Below are 7,663 nucleotides of genomic sequence, written 5' to 3'. Positions count from 1 at the left end.
TCCTAAGAAGTTTATAGAAAGAGAGAGGTTGGAGATTTTAGAGTGTTTTTGCAAATTGATTTTATAAACGAGAGAATGAGTGGATAAACGTATATATATAGGCAAGTGGGATAAGAGTGAGTTGGGATCAAAAAATAACTAAAAATTGTGTTTGAATGGAATTAAGGAATGCTTGAATTGATTCAATAGTGCAAAAAGTAGAACATGGGTTGACATGAAGATTGAATCAAAAGGCAAGAACACTAAAGTGATTCAAGGTATTTAAAAATGAAGAATGAATCGAATCAAAACCTTATAGGAAAAGGTTTGAATCGATTCAAGGTTTTCAAAAGTTAAATGATAGGATTTAAGGAACCTTGATACGATTCAACAAATGATAGGATTTAAGGAACCTTGATACGAATATTGTAACTATAAGGAATGAGTGAATCGACTTTACCCCCTCTAAAACCTTATTTTTAAGATAAATCATGTGTACCCTTTGTATTTTTTTATGAAATTGTGCAGAAATATGTAGAATATTGTAAATATCTCTAAAAAAATATTTGTTTTTAATAAAACATGAATTAAATATAAAATTTTTACCGCAAAAAATAAAAAAATTCAGATTTAATTTCGATTTTGTTAAAAAAATTCTATTTTTTTTTGGGAGAGATTTTTATAACATTATAAACGTTTTTGCAAAATTTTATTCAAAAATATGAATTGTACATATGAGTTTACTTAAAAGTAGGGACCAAAAGTGAAGATGAAAAACTTTTGGGGGACTAAAAGGCAAATAAAAATTTGAGAGGGATTAAAATGTAAATAATCAAAAGTTTTCAAAAAATTTATCATATCGATACAAATAAATTTGCTTCCGTAGATGCAAACAAATACAATCTGCAACAGGTACGGTCCAAATATTTCACAATGTTTTGCATATAAAATAAAAAATATTTAATAGAAACACTAGATTAACGTTAATATTATGAAAAATAATTGAGTTTTGAAAATTATATCATATTGACTTTCTCATATCAGTACATAAAAATTTGCTTCCGCAGATATAAGCACATAAAATCCGTGATGAGTGTGGTGCAGTTATTTAACGATGTTTTCCAAATAAAATAAAAAATATTTAATAAAAACACTAAATTAATGTTGATATTTTAAAAATAGTTATTAGTTTTCAAAAAATTTATCATATTAACTTTCTCATATGGATACATAAATATTTGCATTGGTATTTATAAACAAATAAAATCCTCAACGAGAACAATGCATATATTTAACATATTTTTGACATATAAAAGATAAAAATATTTAATAGAAACATTACTTTTATCCTTATAATTTTTTATTTAATACCTTTAAACATTTCACTATACTATCAATGTAGGTGATTTTTTATATATAATCAATACAATTAACCAATGCGAAAGCTGAATTATAAATTGATTTTTTTTTACTAAAGCTGGATTATAAAACACTACAAAAACAATATTGTTCATTAATAACATATATCACTCCTTGTCCCCGTGAGCTTAGCTCAAATAGTAGGGACATTGCATAATTTATGCATGGGTCGGGGTTCGAACCCCGGACACTCTACTTTTCCACATTTAATTGTGTGAGTTCCAGTCACTAGGCTACTAGACCAAAAAAAAAAATATATCACTCCCTAAAAAAAAATTAAAAACATATATCTCGCATTCCAATTTACTTCATAAAAGATGTATTGGTCAAGTGGTTTGGTAAAATGTTATTTGTGAGTAAGGACCTTGGTTTGATACCCAATGCCTTTAATTTTAATTTCAAAATGATTTTAGAGAGTGATTGGATTGAAGGGAAAATCTAATTTATTTGATGGTTTAAATTGTAAAATGTCACTGATTTTAGATTGCAAAACCACTTTTTTGGTTCCTCTATTTTTAAAATTAACAAAAAAATTTAGTCCTCATTCTTTTTGGATGATGTAGCACGCTCATTAATGATTTGGATCCTACGTGTATTGCTTACATGGAAACTTCATCATATACTTTCAATTCCGTGTCATTGATATTAAAATTAAATTGAAAAATTTAATAATTATAATTTATAAAAAATCTGAAAATAAAATTTGAAATTTAATATTTCTTCCTAAATTGAATAGGCATCCTTAAAGGTGGCAACTGTCGAAAGTCGAAAGAGAGAGGTTAACAAATTGATCCTTAACGGTGGAAGTTCAGCTTCCAAATTCCTATGACGTATTTTTTTAATCTTATTTCTTAGTTTTATTTGCATCGGAAAAAGTCCACAGAACACAAATTAAACTTGAACAAGTCTCACTTGTTCATACTCTCACAAGCTACGGTTCTATATAATTGTAAACTTAAAAATAGAGACTAAAATTCATAGTTTTTAAATCTAATTTCGTAGTTGTATTTGCATGAGAAAAATCCCACAGAACACAAACTAAAGCTGAACAATAGAGGTGGTGGTTGGAGGATCGGAGATATGGCCGGAGGTTGTTGAGATCACCGGAAATTATAATTTCAATTTAATTGTAATATTAATGACATGGAAATGAAAGTATTATGAAGTTTATAAATTATTATAATTAAAAGTTTCAATTATTAATGGCCGGAGGTTTATAAATTATTATAATTAAAAGTTTCAATTATTAAAAGTTTCAATTATTAATGGCCGGAGGTTTAATTATTATAATTAAAAGTTTCAATTATTAAAAGTTTCAATTATTAATGGCCGGAGGTTTATAATATTATTATTATAAATGAAAATATTAATGGCCGGAGGTTTATAAATTATTATAATTAAAAGTTTCAATTTAATTGTAATATTAATGACATGGAAATGAAAGTATTATGAAGTTTTCATTTGAGCAATGTAATGTAGGATATACGTCATTAATGAGTGTGTCACGTAAGAATGGCGACTAAAAAAATTTGTTGACTTTCAAAATAGAAGGGCTAAAAAACTAGTTTTAAAAATACAGGAATCAAATGTTTACGCTCTTTCATTGTATTAACGTTTGAAAATTATGAACGATGTTTTTTATGAAATTTTGATTTTGATTGAAACTAAAAATATAAATTTTATTGATTTCAAGTTATAACAAACCAAACAAATGATGATTATCTATTTCAATGACACCAATATAACAAAAAAAATATAATCTATTTTTTTAATGACATCAACAACAATATTTATTATAGAAGAAAAAGTTGTTTAAGGGTATAATTGAGATAATGAAAAAGTTAGTATAAATATACTCATTTAATTTGTTACATTTTTTAAATGATAAAGGAACAAAAAAAAACCAAACATATATATATACATTCATATCGTATTTGTTACATTTTTTTCAATATTTAAATTTATTCTTATTTATTTGTTATATGTGTTATTTGTAGTATAGATATAGATTAACGTAGTAACTAACACCCAATTTAAGGATATGAGTAACGGCTTTAGGTTTAACAGTATATGACAACGGAATATTACCAAACATAGCCTAGGTATTCTCAAATTTATTTATCCACACAGTATAGCGGAAGCGGTTATACATTTTTTGTTTCAACAAAGGTTATATAAACTTGAGCGGATACACCAAAATTCACCAGGTACAATTATAGTATCAGTCTTCCTTCGCTGGCTAGTTAGTCTCTTCCTTTGAGATGGAGAAGAAATATGTGACTGCCACAAATGAAAAGGTCAGTACCTATATACATGATGATATTGCCTTTTCAATTCTATCAAAATTACCTCTTAAATCTTTGAAGCGATTTGAATGTGTCTGCAAATCATGGTCACTTTTATTTGAAAATCCTCTTTTCATGAACATGGTTCGTAATAATTTCTTATCCGACAACCATTCTTATCACCACAATGTATCTCTCATCTTATCACGTGGTGTACCTGACATATATTGGGGAGTCTTGTATTCTTTGTCGGGCGAAAGATTTGAGAATATAGACGAATTAAATTTACCAAATCTATTTCAAGAAGAACCTGAAACTCCCTATCGTCTTAACCATTATGAAATTTTAAATTTCGGCGGTATTTATGATGATTTTATTTGTCTCAAATGTCATCTTCAACATAATGTTAACCGCCTCATTCCTGAATTTAGATTTGCATTATGGAATCCAACTACCGACGATATCAAGGTCATTCCTCATAGCCCAGATATGTTTCAGCCGTTTGCTGCAAATGTTAGCCATGATGTGATTAATTTTTACTCATATCGTAATGTTCATGGATTTGGATACGACCCGCGTACGTATGACTTTAAGGTGATTAGTCATGTGAGTTTTAGTGCCCCACTGCTTAATCCATGCAAGGGTTATGTGCCATTGCGAGATACATCATTAGAACCCTTCTGGGAGATATATAGTTTAAGAAGTAACTCTTGGAGGAAACTTGATGTTATTATGCCTACAACATATGAGAATGGGATAACTATGAGAGTGTATATGAATGGACTGTGTCATTGGGGGTGTATTATAGATCATTCTGACTCTGAAAGAGAATCAATTTGGTGTCGTTTGATTTGAGTAATGATGTGTTCTTTACCACACCCATACCCATGGACATAGATGGATGTATTAATGTAGACAATCAGTGTTCATGGAGAGACTTGGTAGTGTTAAATGGATTCATTGCCTTGATCACATATCAAGCACAAATGACTACTTTTAACATATCAATTTTGAGTGAATTAACGGTGAAGGAATCATGGACCAAACTCTTCATTGTTGGACCGTTGTCATGTGTTGAGCGTCCTTTCGGAGTGGGAAAAGACAAAATATTCTTCACAAAAAAAGACGAAGAACTAGCTTGGTTTGATTTAAGTACCCATATGATTGAGGAATTTGATGATAAAGGAGATAGTCGTCGTTGTCGGATAGTAGTTTACAAGGAAAACCTTCTTCCAATTGGTGGAATAAATAAGTAAATCCTTTTCTTGTGCTCACTAGAGGTGTGATGATGAAGGTTATTGGGATATGACATTGCATACAAACTAATATGGTTTCGATATCAATTAGAATATTCTTTTGCTTTTAGTTTTATGGAAAAATAGTATCTATGCTTTTATGTTTATTTTCGTGCTTTATTTTTTCTTTTGCATTTAAAATTCAAATGAATAAACTGAAAGTGGTTCAAGCTTTATGGTTTAGATCAAATCAATTAATCTTGTTCACGTCCTCTCTATTATAAAGAAAGTTATGTTTTTGTTGAGTTATATTCTGATTTTTTTCTTGTGTAATCTCAGAGTTGGCATTTAAAATAACAATTCATCTTAATTCTTGTATCTCTATTTCAATGGTATGCAGTTCTAATGGTAACAACTCTGAAATAAATATTGATTCCAATCCTGTATACGAATGGCAATAATCCCATTAGCCGCTATTTACGTATCTTTCATAAAGATTTGATTGCTTACTGACCAATCTCCATGAATTTCGCCCACATCATTTTGCCAACAGTATGTAACTAATAACTTGTCAATTAAGTTAATATAGTATCATTTAAGTCAATAGAAGACTAGCATTATGTTTTCCAAGAATGTGTCACGGGAGATGAGGAATCGATTGGTGCAAATTTCAGACTTTAGAGAGGCTGTTGTGTCTCTATGGAAGTATCTTGGTGTTCCCTTGACTGAGAAAGCGCCTCGCAAATCAGATTTTCAATTTGTTTTAGATCAAGTTAACAGAAAACTTACTGCTTGGAAAGCCAAAAATTTATCTTTTGCCGGTAGAGTGACTCTAGCAAAAAGTGTGATTGAAGGTATTGTCCTATGATGACTGCCATGATGCCGAAGAGTTGTTTGGAAGAGATTGAAAAAATTGAGAGAGCCTTTATCTGGTGTCTTGAAGTCCAAAGTCCATGAAATACTCATCAATCAAGTAAACTGCAGTGCTCGCAGCTCACTCCAGGAACTCCAACAAACTAACCAACAGATTAATGTGTTTCTGGTTTGTAGATTTCTTTTGTTGCGTTATTTTATGTGCTTCTGTTTTTGCAATTTTTTCCCGCATAAACACATTCTCCTGCAATGCATGATTTATCTAATCAGCTTCTGCACTGTGCTTATTTCGTGTGTGTTTCTCGTTTCATGTGTATGCTTGTTATTCATGCTTTTTTTTCTTCTGGTTATTGTGTTGCTAGCTGTTTTGGTTCCATTTGTGCAGGATAAACTCGAGTTTCCTTATTATCTTGTGAACCAACAACAATAATAACAATAATAATAATAATAATTATAATAAATAAACAAACTATTACATCATGCATACAGTATTCCCAGGTTATTATAAACAGTATTATAACGAACATTAACATTGATTCAAATGTATATGATCATCAGATCAGATGTTGATTTGTTGTGATGCCTACGTTTTGTTTGTTAAAATTATAAATTTTGATTATGCTTAAACATATGTTTCCATGAGTGAATTTAAGCCACAAAAATCTAGCTCTACCAGAGTAAACTGCTTGCTGCTTACAAATGTTATGAAAATTATACATGAAAGTGACAAAATTACAAGTTATCTTCTTGTAGTACAAGTCACTTCCTTACAACTGAGGATGTATACAAGTCATTTCTCTATATAACATTAGTACCTATGAAACACGAATACTCTTGGGATTAGGCGCGTCCCATCGGACACGCGGCAGTGTCCAAACTAATATGATACATGTACGAAACATGTTGGATAACGCAGAGAAGTGTCATAAAAAAGGCTTTTTTTTTATTTGCTTCGACACACCTTAGACACTCACCAAACAGAGCATAGACTCATCTATGGAAATCATCATCCTCAGACAGACCAGTTATTAAATGGTCAAATAGTCTGCAACAACAAAATATGATATAACTCATTAGTTGGTGCAGATAATTTCATTATTGTGATATGCTGGATGCACATTGTTATAAAATTGAGCCTTGAAGCTTTTCACTAGCACAGGAAAAACCAGAAAAAGAACTAGCCAAAAAATTAATAGTGTAATTAATTTTTTTTTTCTTTCATGGATATTTTTGGGAATCAACCATGAAAAAGGAGAGGGAAATGAGATGTATCAGTTTCGGAACTTGGGCGAGGCTGGTGGCATGTAGTCCATGATTTGAGAAATAACACTACTATATCACAATTTTAGGATTTGGAATTTGAGAGTATAATTGTTTGGGTTATTTACAAAATCCAAATCTAAATAATAAACAGATTTGTTGAAATAGTTTGGTTATTTTAACGGTGGTTTACTTTACTTTCAGTTTCGAGTTTGGTTAGCAATATTGCCTTTTCCGGAGACCCCTAATTTTTGCCACTTTTGTTTCCTATCTTTTATGTTGCCTTCAAAGCGTGGTTTACAAATTTAACTAATTGATTATGAAATTTTGTTGAGAGAAGGAGCTTTGGCCTCTAGTTCCTGATGACTATCTTTCGTAGGTTGTTTAGTTCTTGTAAGTTTGTAATTTCTTTACGAAATAATGGTTCTTCTACAGTCCCCTACTAGGTGTTCGGCGTGGAGGATCTCTCCTGGCATCAAGTCCAGATTTTGATGCAATCTGTGTGACCAAGAGATTTTTTCATTGATCATTCATGCTACGAACGTGGCCGTGCAAATCTTGTATGTAAGCTAACATGTACTACTATTTAGTTGGTGGGATTTGTTCATAAAG

General features: G+C 30.5%; 1 pseudogene; it reads left to right on the top strand.

Moving 5' to 3' along the window:
* Positions 1-3,570: 3,570 nt before the first annotated feature.
* LOC146922948 (F-box/kelch-repeat protein At3g06240-like) lies at positions 3,571-5,125 on the top strand (annotated as a pseudogene).
* Positions 5,126-7,663: the final 2,538 nt, after the last annotated feature.

The sequence above is a fragment of the Medicago sativa genome, chromosome 5 (genome assembly GCF_051527215.1).
Source record: "Medicago sativa cultivar Bolivia chromosome 5, Bolivia_mono, whole genome shotgun sequence".
Lineage (NCBI taxonomy): Eukaryota > Viridiplantae > Streptophyta > Magnoliopsida > Fabales > Fabaceae > Medicago > Medicago sativa.
Note: the sequence above shows the minus strand (reverse complement) of the source record. Positions and strands in the feature narration are given on the sequence as shown.